This window comes from Pristiophorus japonicus, chromosome 9 (genome assembly GCF_044704955.1).
Source record: "Pristiophorus japonicus isolate sPriJap1 chromosome 9, sPriJap1.hap1, whole genome shotgun sequence".
NCBI classification, from domain to species: domain Eukaryota; kingdom Metazoa; phylum Chordata; class Chondrichthyes; family Pristiophoridae; genus Pristiophorus; species Pristiophorus japonicus.
Window position 1 is genome coordinate 117922178 of NC_091985.1, and position 19246 is coordinate 117941423.

Here is a 19246-nt window from a genome sequence, read left to right on the forward strand (position 1 = left end):
CCTCCATTAAGCATAAAACTGAAAGTCTCTGGAAATGAAATTGCAAAATGGTCCCTCATTAACCATATTTTAAGATGAAAATGTGTCAATAATCTGGGGACCAGTACACATTAGCACATTTGCCTTCTTTCCCATTAGCTGACAAAAAGCAGGAAAAGAACAGCAGTTTCTTTTCTCCCAAAGGACTTTTATGTAGCTGGGTCGGCTGGTAAGCCCCAGAAGGCAGCACTATTTGAGAAACACATTAACCAATGGCTCAAATTCCATGTGCTATCTTTTGTAATACTTTGTATTTGGGAGAGGCAGCAAGTTTGTAGGTTTCATGGTTTAACCTCCTGTATAACGCAATAGCTATCCACAGGAAAATGTTCTTTAATCTTAATTCTGACATGCTCTATTAAATATTATGAATAGGTGGAAATTTATATATGGAAATCTCAGCTATGTAGCTGAAATTCAACTTTGTGCATCACTGGTGGAACAGTGCAATGGAGCAATAGAAAGTGGTTCTACAAAGTAACAGTAAATTGGCTATATCCTCAATCCTCCAGCCACTTAGTTGCATTGCTGTGGAGCATAAACGCCAGCATGGACCAGTAGGGCCAAATGGTCTGTTTCTGTGCTGTACATTCCATGCAGTTCAATGTAATAAATGTCAGCCAGGACAATGGGCAAACTCCTCTGCTCTTTTTCAAATAGTGTCATGGGAGTTTTTATGCCTGCCTGTTTTATATCCTCTGGTTAATACATTTGCATAGAATCCCTTAGCATGCTTTGTTATTGCACTGGTGAACCCATTTAAAATAAATGGGTTAGCGAGCACATTAATATAGCACAAAACCCCCTAAAAATCTCACCTTCACAAAAACAGTTTGCATAGTAAACCATCTAGCGGAACTAACCCAGAACTAGAGTTGGATTTTTTTTAAAAAAGGAAATTAAAATGTCAAACATAAAAACACATTGGCTGCGATTTCCCCTACCTCAGCAATTCCGGTGCGGCCGGGGGTAAGACTCGGCCTCGCTGCTGGCTCCAGCCTGCTGTGCAGAATGATTTTCCCCTAATTGGGCTTGTTAAGCCCGCTCAGCGCGTTTGCCGGCCAATTGAAGGAAGCGGGACTGATAATGTCATTTGATGACATGTCATCAGCCGGTTTCCTTAAAGGGACCATGCGCAAATTAATTTGGACAGTTATACAGTCAGTGTTCTACAGCATTGAGGTGCAAACACTGATAAGCACTATACAGAAGTGCACAGCTGCACCCAGGCTCTCCAATGAGTCCCTCCATAAGCACACAGGGAGGTTCTCTTCCCTTCTAATAGGCGGAACAGACCTCCGCAGGAGACCAACGCAGCCTGGTTGCACATTGCACAGGAGGACACAAGCAGGGATGTCGTTAGGAGGACCAGGCTACAGTGGCGCAAACCTTTCAATTATCTCAGCAGATCACAAAACGTTACTGCAAAGCCACACTCAATCTCATTCTGCTGTGCCAATTATCACATTCCTATCACTCTGCCTTCCCTACCCTACTCCTGCATATCCTTACTCACACCAACAACCTTGCACCTTCACCCATCCCTCACTTCCCCATCTCACTAGCCACCCCTCACACTCGCCCTCATCCTAGTCCAATCATAACAACTAACAACACACAAGGGTAAGCACTTGGGTGTTATAGCCAATGTTCATGTAAAGTTTCTGTTAATGTGCTGTCAAACATTGAAATCTTTATTTTCAACACTGTGTTCTTGGACAGATTTGTGAGCACTTTTGTAAGTGGCTTGGTGAGTTGCAGTGAATGGCGAGACATAATGGTACCCCCTGGAATGGTGATGAGTGTGAAAGGAATGGCTTGGGCATTGTAGGGATGCTTTATGGTGCCGGTGTGCAGTGGTGTCAATCTGGCGCATCATGTGGCAGCCAGGGTGTACAACGTCAAGTGAAGTAAATCTGGCCATGGTGAGGCCATCCCTGGTGTCCCAGGCAGCAATGTGGTCAGGTGCTGATGCCCTGTGTCCTATGCAGCATCAGTTGATTGCAGGGAAGGTTGGTGTTGTTGTTGGTGCTGCTGGTGTGCCTGATGCTGCTGGTGTTGGGGCTGATCATGGTGGGATTCTGAGGACTAAGGTGAGATAGTTTCAAGGACACCGTGCTGATGTAATAGATGGTAGGTGAACTTGAGATGACAAGGAATCTGTCAATGGTGAGAGAGGTTGTTCCAATGAGGTGAGACTCGATAGAGAGTTTTCTCCAAACACTTGCAACCTGCATAAAGTTCAATCTGTCTTCCAAATGCAGTAAGCAACAGCTTCTGAGTTTGGAAAGTGAACTGCTCTGTGATGGGAGCTTTTATAGCACATTTACAGCCATCAAGTAATGAGATATTCCCATGCAGATTCAATTCCCGACCTCCTTACCTGATGTGATCCCCGAGCAGCGTGGACCCCATGGGCGACCTCATAAAATGGTAAGGTGAGCTCAAAATACTATTTAATGGGCTGTTAACAAGGTCATAATGACCTGGTTCCATTATTATTTATCTAATCATAGCCAGAGAATCACCTGTAACGTCTTCTCTTCTCGTTCTCACATCGTTACCCCTGGAGTCCCCCAAGGCTCTATCCTTGGCCCCCTCCTATTTCTCATCTACATGTTGCCCCTTGGCGACATCATCCAGAAACACAGTGTCAGTTTCCACATGTACGCTGATGAAACCCAGCTCTACCTCACTACTTCTTCTCTAGATCCCTCCACAGTCTCTAAATTGTCAGACTGCTTGTCCAACATATAGTTCTGGATGAGCAGAAATTTTCTCCAATTGAATATTGGGAAGACTGAAGCCATTGTTTTCGGTCCCCGCCACAAACTCTGTTCCCTAGCCACTGACTCCATTCCTCTCTCCAACTCCTGTCCGAGGCTGAACCAGGCTGTTCACAAACTTGTTGTCATATTTGACCCTGAAATGAGCTATCGACCACACTTCCGCGGCATAAGCATGACCACCTTTATCCACCTCCATAACATCGCCCATTTCCGCCCTTACCGCAGTTCATCCGCTGCTGAAGCCCTCATCCATGACTTTGTTACCTCTAAACTTGACTATTCCAAGCGCTCCTGGCTGGCCTCCTACATTCTACCCTACATAAACTAGAGGTGATCCAAAACTCGGCTGCCCGTGTCCTAACTCGCACCAAGTCCCGCTCACCCACCATCCTGTGCTCGCTGACCTACATTGGCTTCTGGTTAAGCATCGCCTCAATTTCAAAATTTTCAACCTTATTTTCAAATCCGTCCATGGCCTCGCCCATCCTATCTCTGTAATCTCCTTCAGCCCCACAACCTCCACCACCCCCCCACCCCCCAGAGATGTCTGCGCTCCTCTAATTCTGCCCTCCTGAGCATCCTGGATTATAACCGCTCAACCATTGGTGGCCATGCCTTCTGTTGCCTAGGCCCCAAACTTGAACTCCCTGCCTAAACCTCTCCGTCTGTCTACCTCTCTTTCCTCTTTCAAGATGCTCCTTAAAACATACCTCTTTGACCAAGACCTGCGCTAATTTCTACTTATGCGGCTCGATGTCAAATTTTTAACGCATAATACTCCTGTGAAGTGCCTTGGGACATTTGACTACATTAAAGGCGCTATATAAATGAAAGTTGTTGTTGTAAATTGCCTCGCTGCATGTCGGGTCCATTCAGTCCTGACATCTGGTAAAGTAGCGTGGAAGTGGGATGAAAGCGGGTCCCTGACCTGCTGTCAGAAAAAACGTTTTTCCTACCCGAGCCACCACCGAATGCGCCCGCTGAGCCCCTGAAAAATCCCCCCATTGAATTTATAAATTTTCACTGTAAACTAAATAGTATTGATTTGATCTTCAAATGTTCTAAACTGTAAATTTCAACTAATGTTTTTTAAATTACTACATGATTTCTGAGAACATGGTAATAAAAGCTATCTAAAATCCACATAAAATGAAAGGAAAGTAAATATGTTTTCCAACTTCCCGATGCACTTGATCGAAAACTTGGAAAAGAGTACCATAATTACCTATTTTCCTCTTTACCCCTAAAACCAGTGACTTCACTTCAGGTATGGTTCTCTGAGCAGAGTAGCTTGCCATCATTCAAGTAGTCATTTCTCATATGTGAGCCGTGACAGTACAGGTACGAGTGATCTATTCGCTACCAAAGCAAATATAACAAAGGCAATCATGGACTCACTCGACACTGACACAGATGCTGGATAATGATCCAAGGATGAGAGCCATGGCTAATTTTTCTGCTCCCAAGCCCATGGACACCGACACCAATTGTGAGTCCCCATCACAGTCATGAGATTACCCAACATGGCACTAACTCACACTCAAACATGGGACCTACCCTGCCTGTGTGGTCCACTATCACACCATCTTCAGGCTCTACTATGCTGCCTTTTTCAGATGCATGTCACTTCCACTGTACAAAAAACTACGGCTGCAATTTTTTCTTCCGGGTCTGGAGCGAGGCAAGCGACTTCGGGTGCGGATTGGAACCCTGCTCCTGGTTGAGCCCACTCTGTTGAAGTAATTTTACCTTGATTGGGTTTGTTGAGCACACCTTGCGAGGTTCTCGGCCAATTAAAAGGAAACGGGTCTGATGATGTCATTTGATGACGTGTCATCAGCCGGTTTCCTTAAAGGGACCATGGCCACATTCATTTTGACAGTGTGCTGTCGGTGTTCGGAAGCATTGAGATGCTGCAAACACGGTCAAGCACTGCACAAAGGTGCACAGTTGCACCCAGGCTCTCCCACGACTCCCTCCATATGCTTATGGAGGAAGTCACAGCACACAGCGAGGTTCTCTTCCCTTCCAATGGGCGGAAGAGACCTCCCCTAGACACTAACACAGCCTAGTTGCACATTGTACAAGAGGGCACAAGCAGGGATGTCGTCAGGAGGCTCAGGCTGCAGTGGTGCAAACCTTTCAATGATCTTAGTAGATCACAAAATGTTACTCCAAAGCCACACTCAACTTTATCCTGCTGTGCCACTCATCACATCACCATCACTCTGCCTTCCCTACCCTACTCCTGCACATCCTTACCTTGCACCTCCACCCATCCCTCTCTATCTACATTATAAATTCCCCATCTCACTCGCCATCCCTCACATTCACCCTCATCACTCTCCATTCATACCAACTAACACACAAGGGTCTTTTAGCCAATGTTCATGTAAAGTTTCTGTTATAAAATGTGTAGTCAAACATGGAAATCTTTATTTTCAACATTTTGCCTACTTGGACAGATTTGTGTACTCTTTTGAAAGTGGTTTAGTGAATTGTGGTGAATAGTGAGACATAACTGTACCCCCCGGAATGGTAATGAGTGTGAAAGGAATGGCTTGGGCATTGTGGGGATGCTTTATGGTGTTGGTGTGGGGTGGTGCCAACCTGGTGCAGCATGTGGTTGCCATGGTGTACAGTGTCAAGTGAAGTAAATTTGGCCATGGTGAGGCCATTCCTGGCCTCCCAGGCAGCGATGTGGTCGGGTGCTGATGCCCTGTGTAACATCGGGTGATTGCGGAGAAGGTTGGTGTTGCTGGTATGCCTGGTGATGTTAGTGTTGGGGCTGATTGTGGTGGGATTCTGAGGACCAAGGTGAGATTTTTTCAAAGGCACCGATGCTGATGTAATAGATGACAGCTGAAGTTTAGATGACAGAAGCGATCTGTCAATGATCAGATAGGTTGTTTCAAGGAGGTGACAGTGAATAGAGAGTATACTCCAAACACTCTTCAGCTTCTAATATTGGGAAGTGAACAGCTGTGAAATGGTAGCTTTTATACCACTTTTGCAGCTGTCACTTATTCAAAGCAATGGAGAGTCACTGAAAACCCGACATACTTACCGGACGCGATCTCCGAGCGACAGGAACCTCCTGATAAAGTTGGAAAAATGGTTATTAGCTGGTAAAATGCTGCTTAAATACCTTTAAATATCTTAAGTATTTCAATTGCCTGACCTGCCACTTAGTGCCAGGTCTGCAAAGTGCAGGCAGAGCTGACACTTGGGTAACTTACAAGGAGGTAGGTTCAAAACGGGATACCACCCCGCTGTCAATCTTTTAGATTTTGACAGCGGACCCGCCTCCAAACCCGCCCTCTGAGCACCGGCAAAATCCAGCCCTACATCTCCGAGTTCACTTTGTGCCGTGCACGGAGATCATGTTGAGAAAAATTGCATTGTTTCAAGATGGTTTTTTAAAAAGCGTTTGTTCGCAGAAAGCATGATCACTTATCATAAAACTTATTGCATTCATTAGTCACAATGGTGCAGAAATTACATTAGCCATTTTTACATTGGTTGGCAAAATTCACAATTCATTGGTTGGCTGGTGTACAAGTTGTATCTCCAAGTTTACAAAAACCGGTAGAAGGCAGCCCAAATACATCAAATTCTGATCAAATGGACTCAGAGGAAATGGTTTCTACAATTAAAATGGAGTCATCAGAAGTTAAAAATGTCCAAAATACAATAAATTGGGTAGATAAACAAAAAGCTATAACTGATAGGAGGGAATTACACAAATATAATACTGATATAAATACTGTGCACTGAGCAGCACATAAACTGCACACAAACTGGGCATTGTTTCTCGAACTATTTGTTTATTTTGAAACACTTAAAAACATATCAACATTTGCAATCCAAGTCAAGCCTGCCCTGGATTTGCCCCACACAATTACTGAATGGAAAGCTGTTCCACTATGCCCCTAATTTGACATCCTCTTCCAGGCAAAAAGACTTTGATGTCAAGTTATTTTTTAATCAGAAAACAAAGATCCAGGATGATACCCTTTTATAACACTTAAGAAGATCGGGTCAGTTATCCCTACATCCTTTTAAAATTAACTTTTCAGAACTCTTAATTCTTGTTTAAACCCTATTTTTTCCTGATATAATCAATGGCTTTCAAGTTTAATAATGACTGACAGGGATGATGTTATCAGGATTTGATTGTAATGACTTTCTCTGTATTTAAGAAATGGGGAAGTAACTGAGAAGTGGAAACATAATGGATTATGTTGCAATGGTCCATTATTTTGTATACAATCAGCCCCCCCACCCCTTCAAAAAAAACAGGTGCTTACTTTAGTTGTAGTTGTCGAAAGTGCCATTACTGCCTCTGATGCAGCTTGCGACCAGCTGACAGGAAGCATGACTGATGTGTGGACAGTCAGGTTCTACCAGTCATCCCCACCACCCAGAGACAGAACCCTTTGTTACCACAGTCTGCACAATAATTACCTGCAGGTTGTGGGGACCTATTGAACGTTTCTCCTACTGAGGCAAGCACATCTGAGAGAAGTAGCCTTGCTACTCAAAATTATAACTATTTTGCATTGAGGGGAGAAAGGGACAGTGTCACTTTTTTCTTTAAAATCATTACCACATATTTGTGATAGAAAAGTTATAAACAAGTCAATTTTTTACTTCAGCATAAAATCCTGTAATAATATGCTCGCGTGTGACATTCAGCAAGAAGAAAGGTCATAATACTCATCAATGTGGTCATCAAATTCTTGACATTCAGATCAATATTTCCATGCTCATGGTTATCTTATAAGAATTTTGTTTGAAAGCTATACTGTCATGGAGACATATTTTTAATTGCAACCTTTCTGCATGAACAATAAATATAAATACAAATAAAATCAGCTCCTCAGGTTGGCATACTACAGGTCATGGCTGTTACATGATTGTAACGTATTACAAGATTTAGAATTAGGTACAAGATTAAAGTGAGTACATTGTTGTATTAATGAGGGAGTTCATTCATTCCAGAACTTTTCTAGGTAAAACCATTACTTCCATTTAGTTTTTCACTTGGTGCTGTCCAGGTGCAGTATGAATAGACAATAGGGGAGTAGACAACCAACATATACACTTCTTCAGCTGCAACAGCAAAAGCTGAACCATTTCAATTAAGTACCAAGAGTAAATAACCCTTAAACATAACCTAACTTTCATCATGTCTCGCCTACCACTGGCTCTCTCAGCAATCCACCTTAAATCTCTATTTTTGGCAACATTTATTGATATGGGTAGAAAGAAATCAGGCAAATCTCTCCAGACATATACTTTGTGATATCACAAGCAAAACAATGACAATTATGGAATTTAAATTAAGACAGAAAGTAAAAAGTTAGATGGGAAGATAAGTAAAAGAAAAGTAAATGTTTTCATTTGGTACTAAATAAAGATGATGAGAATACCATGAACAATGGGAAAATAAATATATGTGTATAACGAAAAAGAGAACATCATTGTGAACAAAAAAGATAAAATAAAGGAATAGTGTAAATTGCAGAAGAGTTTGGCTGTGTTACAGTAATTTGTATAAGATCACCCCAAGACACTTTTATGGAACTATTGTAAATGTTATCAGACTCCTGAAAATTTGGATAGGAGTCCTGAAGTCTGACAATTATCCATTCAAGGGAAATGCAATTAGTTTATTGTACACCTGAAACAACCTCTGTTCTTCTCAGAGAGAATGAATCCCCATCAGATTTTTTGACAAGCTGTCAACCACATGTAAGAAACCCCACACCCAACTTATTACTGCAGTGTGCTTATTATCTTTCTTGGCATTTCATTTTAAAGTCATGTGCAAACTTGCTTACAGCTTACAAAAATTTAAACCCTACATACAAATGTTCTCCCAATGTAGAAAGAAACAACAAACCTCTTAACAGAAGTTTAAACAGGAATCTGTATCCCAGTCACCCAAATTTCTTTCTAATTCAATCTCACGCCGGAGACTAAACTGACCTCAAAGTAATAGTTTTATATGCACGGGATTTTAGCAGTGAAAAATTATTAAGTAGTATGAAATGATACATTCTTTGTTGCAGTAACATTTAAATAAATACATAACTAGCTCGATGAAGTGGCTTGAAACTGAGGAGTGGGGCTCAGAACTTCCCAAGACTGGGGAATGAGCCAACAAACACCCCACTACATTATGTTTACATAGAAATTACAGTACAGAAACGACCATTCACTCCCTGTTTGGCCAGGGTTAGGGTTAGGCTCTTGTGCTCATTTAAAATGGATTCAAGGCAGTTTGAGCAGTACGGCTTCACACATTAAACCAATGTCTGGCAGCAGTCATCAAAGAGAATGGGATGTTGGGCTGCATTAAAAAAAAGAGTAAGGAAGTAGATTAAGGAAAGTAATCCTTCTATTATGAACAGCAATGGTCAGGTCCCGCCTAGAGTACTGTGTGTAGATTTAGAACCTACACTACAGAAAGGATATGACTGAGTTGAAAAGGGGGCTGGAAATAAAACATATGGGGGTAGATTCGAGGATCTGGAAGTTTTCTCATTGGAAAAGAGAAGGCTGTTAGGGATATGATTGAGGCATTTAAAATAATAAAGCAACAAAGGGAGGTCGGTTTAAACTGGGAAGAGATCGTTTCAGGCAGGATGTAAGTAAGCATTACTGAGAGGGTGATTGGTTACTGGAACAGATTATCGAAACAGATTGTAGCTTAGATATTGTCAAGGCAAAATTAGACCAGTACCTTGTAGAGAAATGCTGGATAACAGGGTCTATAAGGATGAGATGGCTCTGTCTCTTCCAGCCTTGCAATTTAGAGGTGGGTGTCACCAGGGGATTAGGGCCAAAGCCCAGAATAAAAGCCACAGTAACTGTCTCTTCCTCCAGTACTATTCCTAACTATTAACCCTTTTGGGTATAGCTTTAACAGTGATGAAAAGCTATGACTCAAATATTTTGGGGAAAAAAGTAAAATCACATTAGGGTTGAAATTATTATTGATGTTATTGTGCTTAACAAGCTCATATCACGTTCCTCCATCTGTTATAGTGAAACCGTTAACAATCACAAGGGTAGAAATCAGGTTAATAGTTTTTGCAAGGCTTCAGAGCTGATTTCACCTAAAGAACTAATCAGATTGAAGAAAACAGAGCTTCAGCTAATATAAAATATAAAATCCAAATTATAGTTTGAAGAAAATAGAAGGCTAAATATGGGAGGGGGTGATCGGCAACTGGGTGTGATCCCAGTCTTACTGTATAATCGAGCAGGTGTCAAATAGAAGAAGCTCATTCCTGTTGGGAGAAAGGAAGAGGAAAATATTATTCATAATTATTAGTCAACACTGGGTCAAATACAGTATTGGTGGAAACCTAGGAACAGATTCCTCTCAGCTGTAGTGGATAGCCTGGGAGACACAAGGAGGCACACCATATTGGAGCACCAATACACAGTAGCATGCAACAGAGTGACGTAGATTTGATTCCCATTCCACTGAGATCCCACTCTCAGCCATACTACAGAATCAAGGCATGTGCTTGCCCATAAGGAAGAGAATTGAGGAGGATAACAATTTGGAAGTATAGTCATCATTTCATTACTGTTGTATGTGTCCTAACATCTGGCTGAACAGCAGCATTAATAAGGGTCATGGCTCAGAGAAAAATAGAGGGGAAAATATAGCAATTCCATATCCTAAAAATTAAATTACACGCAAAACTATCTACAGATAAACCCGACAGCTTCCATTAAAGTAGAAAAATGCACCTGCTGTGAAATTCTGGAATTCTGTACAAAAATGCATGGTAACAAAATGTCTGGTTATTGAAGGGTATGCAAAGGAATGTTGCTAAACTAATTCAAGAACTGAGGGAGAAAAGGAAGGCTGCTAAATGAATTCAGGAACTAAGGGAACAGAATTTGAGGAAAGATGAGGAAACCCTGGGACTTTTCTCTTTTGGAAAGAAAAGACTTAAAGGTGATATGAAAGAAGAATTTAAGATGGAGAGGAGCTTGTAAAATGTAGGTTTTGATGAATTTTGTAGATGACAGAAAAATTTAAGAACTACTACTAACAGTAATACGGCACCTTCAATATAATGAATGGTCCCAAAATGCTTCTTAGAGACAGAAATAGCTGGAGGTCAAGAAATAGAGAAAGGATTAGGGCGGCTGTCAAAAACGAGATTGGTTTAAAAGGGCACTCTTGAAGGAGGGGAAGGGAAGTAGCAAGGTTGAATGAAAAGCCATTGCAAGAAATATGTTGGCTCCATTGGGAAAGAATGTGGTGGGACCAAGCTAAGACATTGCCATAGACTTCAATTACAGAGCGGGGGTTGGTGGAAAAGGATAAAGTGCTTTATTGTGTCAACCACTGCAGGGAATCAAGCAAGATGAGGAAGGAAAGTGCATTCTGGTCACAGTCACAAAGGATGTCACTGGTGGCTTTGACGAGGACAGTTTCAGTGCTGTGGGTAGGGCAGGAACTGGATTAAAGAGGTGCACAAAAGGAGTGATGGGACAGATGGCGATGAGCTGGATGATGACAACAGGTCTATGAATTTTGGAGGAAACAGAGCTTCGCTGCTGGCCCCGAAGAAAGCTGCCCATAGAGATCTTATGATCTCTGTGGTGAGAAGTTTGCTTTTTTCAATGTGCAAGTGATTTCAGTGCAGTATAGTGGGGATCCCCGAACACAACGTGCTGTGACGTCAACAAGCTGTCTAAGCAGCCAATCACAATGCAGAATTCTCACAGACAGGGGAGCAGGAAATGAGAAGCTGCTTTTATCCTGACTTTTAAAAAATGTTACAGAGTACAAAACAAAGATTGGGGCTCTCACATGAGGATAAGGTAGCACCTGAAATATTATGAACAAACTTGTAAAATAAATAATTAAAAAAAAAAAATTTTTTTTAATTGTAATTTTTATCATAATATAGAAATTTGACATTCCACAAAATCAAAATGAATTTTTCAGGGCCATAAGGTTTGTTTAGCAGTCAATACACTGTTAAAACCCAAGTTACATCTAATCCAACATGGTCCAACATTTAATGAGGTATTTAACAGAGATATTACTGCGGAAAAGCCCAAGTTTCCGTTAGTTTCACTGATTACACTGATTGCCAGCTATGGGGGGAGGGTTTGCCACAGCAGCAGTGAACGACTGACCGCAACTTCAGGATTTCTGCCTTTAGATGCGCATGCGCTACGTCCTGAAGTTGCGTTCAGGTTCAAATCCAGTTAATCCCACTGCCCCGCTCTTTCCCCATATTCCTGCAATTTCTTTTCCTTCAAGTATTTATCCAATTACCTTTTGAAGACTACTACTGAATCTGTATCCACCACCTATCAGGCAGTGCATTCAACTTCCTAACCACTTGTTGCTTAAAAATGTTTTCCTCATAGCACCTCTAGTTCTTTTGCCAATCACCTTAATTGTGTGTCCTCTGGTTATCGATCCTTCAGTCATTGGAAACAGTTTCTCTTCATTTGTTCTATCTAAACCCTTCATGATTTTAAACACCCCAGCATCAACATCTTGGAGGATCACCATTGACCAGAAGCTGAACTGGACCAACCAGAACAATACTGGCTACAAAAGCAGGGCAGAGCCTGGGTACTCTGTGATGAGTGGCTCACTTCTGGACGCCTCAAAGCCTCTCCACCATCGACAAGGATCAAATCAGTAAATTGATGGAAAACTCAACACTCTCCTAGACGGGTGCAGCTGGAATAACGCTCTTAAAGCTCAATAATATCCTTAACAAAGCAGGTTACTTAATCAGTGACCCTACTACTGGACTCAAAAGCAACCCTGCCACTGTGGCTGGAACATGTATGATTGGCAGAATGCACCACGGTAACGTATTAAGGTTACTTTCACAGCACCTTCCTCCACTGCAACCTCGACCACCAAGAAGGACAAGAGCAACAATGTCGTGGGAACACCTTAGAAACATAGAAAATAGGTGCAGGAGTAGGCCATTCGGCCCTTTGAGCATGCACCACCATTCAATAAGATCATGGCTGATCATTCACCTCAGTACCCCTTTCCTGCTTTCTCTCCATATCCCTTGATCCCTTTAGCCGTAAGAGCCATATCTAACTCCCTCTTGAAAATATCCAACAAACTGGCATCAACAACTCTCTGCGGTAGAGAATTCCAGAGGTTAACAACTCTCTGAGTGAAGAAGTTTCTCCTCATCTCAGTCCTAAATGGCTTATTCCTTATCCTTAGATTGTGATCCCTGGTTCTGGACTTCCCCAACATCGGGAACATTCTTCCTGCATCTAACCTTTCCAGTCCCGTCAGAATTTTATATGATTCTATGAGATCCCCTCTCATTCTTCTAAGCTCCAGTGAATACAGGCCCAGTCGATCCAGTCTCTCCTGATACGTCAGTCCCGGGAATCAGTCTGGTGAACCTTCGCTGCACTCCCTCAATAGCAAGAACATCCTTCCTCAGATTAGGAGACCAAAACTGAACACAATATTCCAGGTGAGGCCTCACCAAGGGCCTGTACAACTGCATTAAGACCTCCCTGCTCGTATACTCAAATCCCCTAGCTATGAAAGCCAACATGCCATTTGCCTTCTTCACCGCCTGCTGTTACCTGCATGCCAACTTTCAATGACTGATGTATCATGACACCCAGGTCTTGTTGCACCTCCCCTTTTCCTAATCTGCCGCCATTAGGATAATATTCTGCCTTCATGTTTTTGCCACCAGTGGATAATCTCACATTTATCCACATTATACTGCATCTGCCATGCATTTGCCCACTCACCTAACCTGTCCAAGTCACCCTGCAGCCTCTTAACATCATCCTCACAGCTCACACCGCCAGCCAGCTTAGTGTTGTCTGCAAACTTGGAGATATTACACTCAATTCCTTCATCTAAATCATTGATGTATATTGTAAATAGCTGGGGACCCAGCACTGAGCCCTGCGGCACCCCACTAGTCACTGCCTGCCATTCTGAGAAGGATCCGTTTATCCCTACTCTCTGCTTCCTGTCTGCCAACAGTTCTCTATCCACGTCAATACATTATCCCCAATACCATGTGCTTTAATTTTGCACACTAATCTCTTGTGTGGGACTTTGTCAAAAGCCTTTTGAAAGGCCAAATACACCACATCCACTGGTTCTCCCTTGTCCACTCTAGTAGTTACAGGCTCAAAAAATTCTAGAAGATTTGTCAAGCATGATTTCCTTTTCATAAATCCATGCTGACTTGGACCGATCCTGTCACTGCTTTCCAAAGGCGCTGCTATTTCATCTTTAATAATTGATTCCAACATTTTTCCCACTACCAATGTCAGGCTAACCGGTCTATAATTCCCCATTTTCTCTCTCCTCCTTTTTTAAAAAGTGATGTTACATTAGCTACCCTCCAGTCCATAGGAACTGATCCAGAGTCGATAGACTGTTGGAAAATGATCACCAATGCATCCACTATTTCTAGGGCCACTTACTTAAGTACTCTAGGATGCAGACTATCAGGCCCTGGAGATTTATCGGCCTTCAATCCCATCAATTTCCCTAACACAATTTCCTGACTAATAAGGATTTCCTTCAGTTCCTCCTTCTCGCTAGACCCCCGGTCCCCTAGTATTTCCGGAAGGTTATATGTGTCTTCCTTCGTGAAGACAGAACCAAAATATTTGTTCAATTGGTCTGCCATTTCTTTGTTCCCCATTATAAATTCACCTGATTCTGACTGCAAGGGACCCATGTTTGTCTTCACTAATCTTTTTCTCTTCACATATCTATAGAAGCTTTTGCAGTCAATTTTTATGTTCCCAGCAAGCTTCCTCTCATACTCTATATTCCCCCTCCTAATTAAACCCTTTGTTCTCCTCTGCTAAATTCTAAATTTCTCCCAGTCCTCAGGTTTGCTGCTTTTTCTGGCCAATTTATGTGCCTCTTCCTTGGATTTAACACTATCCTTAATTTCCCTTGTTAGCCACGGTTGAGCCACCTTCCCCATTTTGTTTTTACTCCAGACAGGGATGTACAATTGTTGAAGTTCCTCCATGTGATCTTTAAATGTTTGCCATTGCCTATCCACCGTCAACCCTTTAAGTATCATTCGCCAGTCTTTTCTAGCCAATTCACGTCTCATACCATCAAAATTACCTTTCCTTAAGTTCAGGACCCTAGTCTCTGAATTAACTGTGTCACTCTCCATCTTAATAAAGAATTCTACCATATATGGTCACTCTTCCCCAAGGGGCCTCGCACAACAAGATTGCTAATTAGTCCTTCACCTCCAAATTCCCCTCCAGTTCACACATCCTGACTTGAACATATATTGCTATTCCCTCACTGTTGCTGGGTCAATATCCTGAAATTCCCTACCTACAACTAATGTGGAAGCACCATCATCACAAGTATTACAGTAGTTCAAAGATAAGCCCCATCATCACCTACCCAGGGCAGCTAAGGATAGACAATAATTGGTGCCTTGCCAGTGTTGCCCTCATCTTCAGAATAAATGTAAAAAACCATAATCCCATAAGATCATGCTGGAAAATGAATATTCTGTTTATTTAGTTTGGTGCAGAACACTTTAAAAATGATTACATTTTCTTAAAACAAGTGCTATGTGGATCAACATCTTTCACAAAAATGGGCTACACTTTACACAAGTAAAACTCCTCCCATCTTTGGGGGACAGGTACATTTTAAAACTAATCTATGCAAATCTCCAACAGATAACTACTAAGTGGTAAAACAACCATTAATGTTTGTAGAAATGATCTCTAAACATCTCAGTCAGCAGGACTTAAAATGTTTATTTTATTAAGTCCTATGCTGGGAGGTGGTCAGAAGCGGGGGAGAAAGAGGGAGAGGAAGGGTAAATGGAAGACACATATGGTCTCAACCTTAAAGACAAAGATCCCATGAGCTCCTGGCATTGGATGGGTCATGAGGAAAGGATATGAGGCGATGGTCAGCTGTGCAGAAAACAAGCCCCCGGGAGGATTTTGCAGCAGTAAGCAATTTTGCCTGGAGAGATAATAATGTTAGGCCAGATCCAGCAATGGGTGACCAGACCGAATGTCCATCAGGTTTATTGAAGTTTACGGCCTTTTGACTTGAGGGAACAAAAATGGCGACGATACCTGTGCATAAGATAGTGGGTAATTTCAAAGGTGTAAAAGACAGAAATTATAGATTCATTAATAAGATTTGGAAAAGCAAAATTTGGTCAGGCAGAGTCAGCATGGATTTATGAAGGGCAAGTCATGTTTGACAAATTTGCTGCCATTCTTTGAGGATGTAACGAACAGGGTGCATAAAGGGGAACCAGTGGATGTGTGTATTTGGACTTTCAGAAGGCATTTGACAAGGTGCCACATAAAAGGTTACTGCACAAGATAAAGGTTCACGGGGTTGGGAGTAATATATTAACATGGATAGAAGATTGGCTAACAAACAGAAAACAGAGTCGGGATAAATGGTTCATTCTCTGGTTGGCAATCAGTAATGAGTGGGGTGCCGCAGGGATCAGTGCTGGGACCCCAACTATTTACAATCTATATTAACGACTTGGAAGAAGGGACTGAGTGTAGCGTAGCCAAGTTTGCTGACGATACAAAGATGGGAGGAAAAGCAATGTTTGAGGAGGACATAAAAAAGCTGCAAAAGGATATAGACAGCCTAAATGAGTGGGCAAAAATTTGGCAGATGGAGTATAATGTTGGAAAGTGTGAAGTCTTGAACTTTGGCAGAAAGAAAATCAAAGAGCAAGTTATTATTTAAATGGAGAAAGATTGCAAAGTGCTGCAGTACAGCGGGACCTGGGGGTACTTGTGCATGAAACACAGAAGGATAGTATGCAGGTGCAGCAAATGATCAGGAAGGCCAATGGAATCTTGGCCTTTATTGCAAAGGGCATGGAGTATAAAAGCAGGGAAGTCTTGTTACAACTGTACAGGGTATTGGTGAGGCCACACCTGGAACACTGCGTGCAGTTTTGGTTTCCATATTTACGAAAGGATATACTTGCTTTGGAGGCAATTCAGAGAAGGTTCGCTAGGTTGATTCCGGGGATGAGGGGTTGACTTGTGAGGAAAGGTTGAGTAAGTTGGGCCTCTACTCATTGGAATTCAGAAGAATGAGAGGTGATCTTATCGAAACGTATAAGATTTTGAGGGGGCTTGACAAGGTGGATGCAGAGAGGATGTTTCCACTGGTGGGGGAGACTAGAACTAGAGGGCATGATCTTAGAATAAGGGGCCGCCCATTTAGAACGGAGATGAGGAGAAATTTCTTCACTCAGAGGGTTGTGAATCTGTGGAATTCGCTGCCTCAGAGTGCTGTGGAAGCTGGGACATTTAAGAAAGAAATAGACAGTTTCTTAAACGATAAGAGTATAAGGGGTTATGGAGAGCGGGCAGGGAAGTGGAGCTGAGTCCATGATCAGATTAGCCATGATCTTATTGAATGGCGGAGCAGGCTCGAGGGGCCGTATGACCTACTCCTGCTCCTATTTCTTATGTTCTTATGAATAACAGCAGCAATGTTGTGGTAGGTGGAAGACCAATTGAAAGCAAGTTAGGAGCTTCAGATTGAATTAGTGAGGGATACAAGTGTTTTCCATGGATAGATGGCGAGGTAGTGGGAGTAGGGGGACTTAAGGCTATAAGGGTAGTAAGGAAGCCAAATGTTCTGAGATGGCCTTGTCAATGATCAAGATCTTAGGAACGAAAAGGCAATGAGCGACGGTGAGGTCGAGTAGGACACCGTTTATGTGACGGGTGAGACTGAGTGACAGTAGGAGTGCAAAGAAGTTGGAGGAGAGCTAGGAATGTTTAAGTGTAGGTCAAAGGACATACTTGGTACAGATACTAAGGGAGGAGAGAAGGGATTACATCTCGAGTGAGGAAGTCAGCATGGGGCTTGGGAAGGGTACATAACAAAGATCACTAGATTGGGAAAAGTGGTGCATGAGATTGCACTGTATAATCGATAAAGTGATTATTGATGGGTCTGATGGTCTTTTGTCATCCTTCTTTTCATACTATTACCCTTCTTTCTTTTTTCTCTTTTCATACGTTCATAATTTATTTTATCACTTGCAAACTTTCTACACTTGAATACACTCTGTACACATGTAAAACTTCTCGCTTTGCTACCTTCTTTTAAAAAAATTGAATGAAGTGCAAAACTTTCATGGTGCAACCTTCAATTATCTCTTGTGTACACTGACATTGTGTTCTATAAAATGTTAATCTCCTCTGGGATCTTAGAAAGCCCCTTTGGCAAAGAAATTCAAGGCAACTGTAACTCTTAACGGTCACAGGTAGAGCTCTCAGGTTGATTGAAACAGTATCCAGAGCTATAGAATGAAAATCACCGATCCCAGTCATACTGCCCTTGAAACACACCAATAAAATGAATTCTCGGCTGATACAACCTTCCACTTGGAAATGCAGTTTTCCTTCGTCTCCTGCTGCATCCTCAGTCAAGTTGAACATTATACTCCTTCTCAGACTGAACAATCGTAGCAGCTATCTCAGACATAGACACCTTCCACAATCAAAATAACTCAGTCGTGATTCCATTTCCAGTTCTAAAAGTTAATCTCATGCACATGTATGGAAACGCTGCATTCACTGCGTACAATCACAAAGTGGAAGCTGGTGCCACCCCTTAATAATTAGCTTCACTGGCAGATTTCATGCCAATAGCAAAACTAATATTGGCTGAATAATTCAAACTGGCAGCTACTTGGCTGAAAATCAGATTTCCGTGGGTTGCAGAAAATAGGAGAATTAACTAACACGTAACATTCCACCCACTGAGATTAGCCACAAGTAAATTATTTAAAAAATAATTTTGTTTGTTATTCAGTAAAAGTAATAGGTTATTACCATAATTTAGGAAATGATGTATTTTTAGCTATAGTCAATCTCTTGTGGTGTTGCAAACAAGCAGTCAAGATCAGTGTTGTCTTCCGATAAAGCTGAGTTAGAGGGTAGGGGATAATTGGCCCAGAATATTCAGTCCCCATCTTAAAGTCATACATTCTCATATTTTTAATATTGTCATCATAAATTCTTATATTCACACTTATAATTGAATTGCTTAATTTTAATATTGGATAATTCACTTTTTAAGCAAAAACAATCAGAAGTAGACTCATATGCTAGGAAATATATATATTTTTTTAAGTGCACATTAATTAAAATACAAAATGACATGAAAGTAGCCAGTAATAATGTGAAAAAGAAAGGTGTGACGATCAATACGGCAGAAGAATTAACCTCAGGAGAAGGTTGCATTTGTACTGAAAGATGTACATTTAATAAGGACTTCTAAAGTTGTTATGGATACACTGTTTGAAAGACAACCGTTGACAAGCAGAAAAAAAGACAGGATTACGAACATCCAG

At 41.8% G+C, this 19246-nt stretch overlaps 1 protein-coding gene across 9 annotated transcripts in view; it reads right to left on the reverse strand.

Annotated features, from left to right (window-relative positions):
* The window catches only part of wdpcp (WD repeat containing planar cell polarity effector), a 363747-nt gene that overhangs the window by 260537 nt on the left and 83964 nt on the right, over positions 1 to 19246 (reverse strand). The window contains exon 1 of one of the 9 annotated variants that reach the window (XM_070889751.1): positions 984 to 1026. The exons of the other annotated variants lie outside the window; for them this stretch is intronic. The gene's annotated coding sequence lies outside the window, so the exon portion shown is untranslated. Of the gene's footprint in view, positions 1 to 983; positions 1027 to 19246 lie in introns of those variants that run through there. 9 annotated transcript variants of the gene reach the window in all.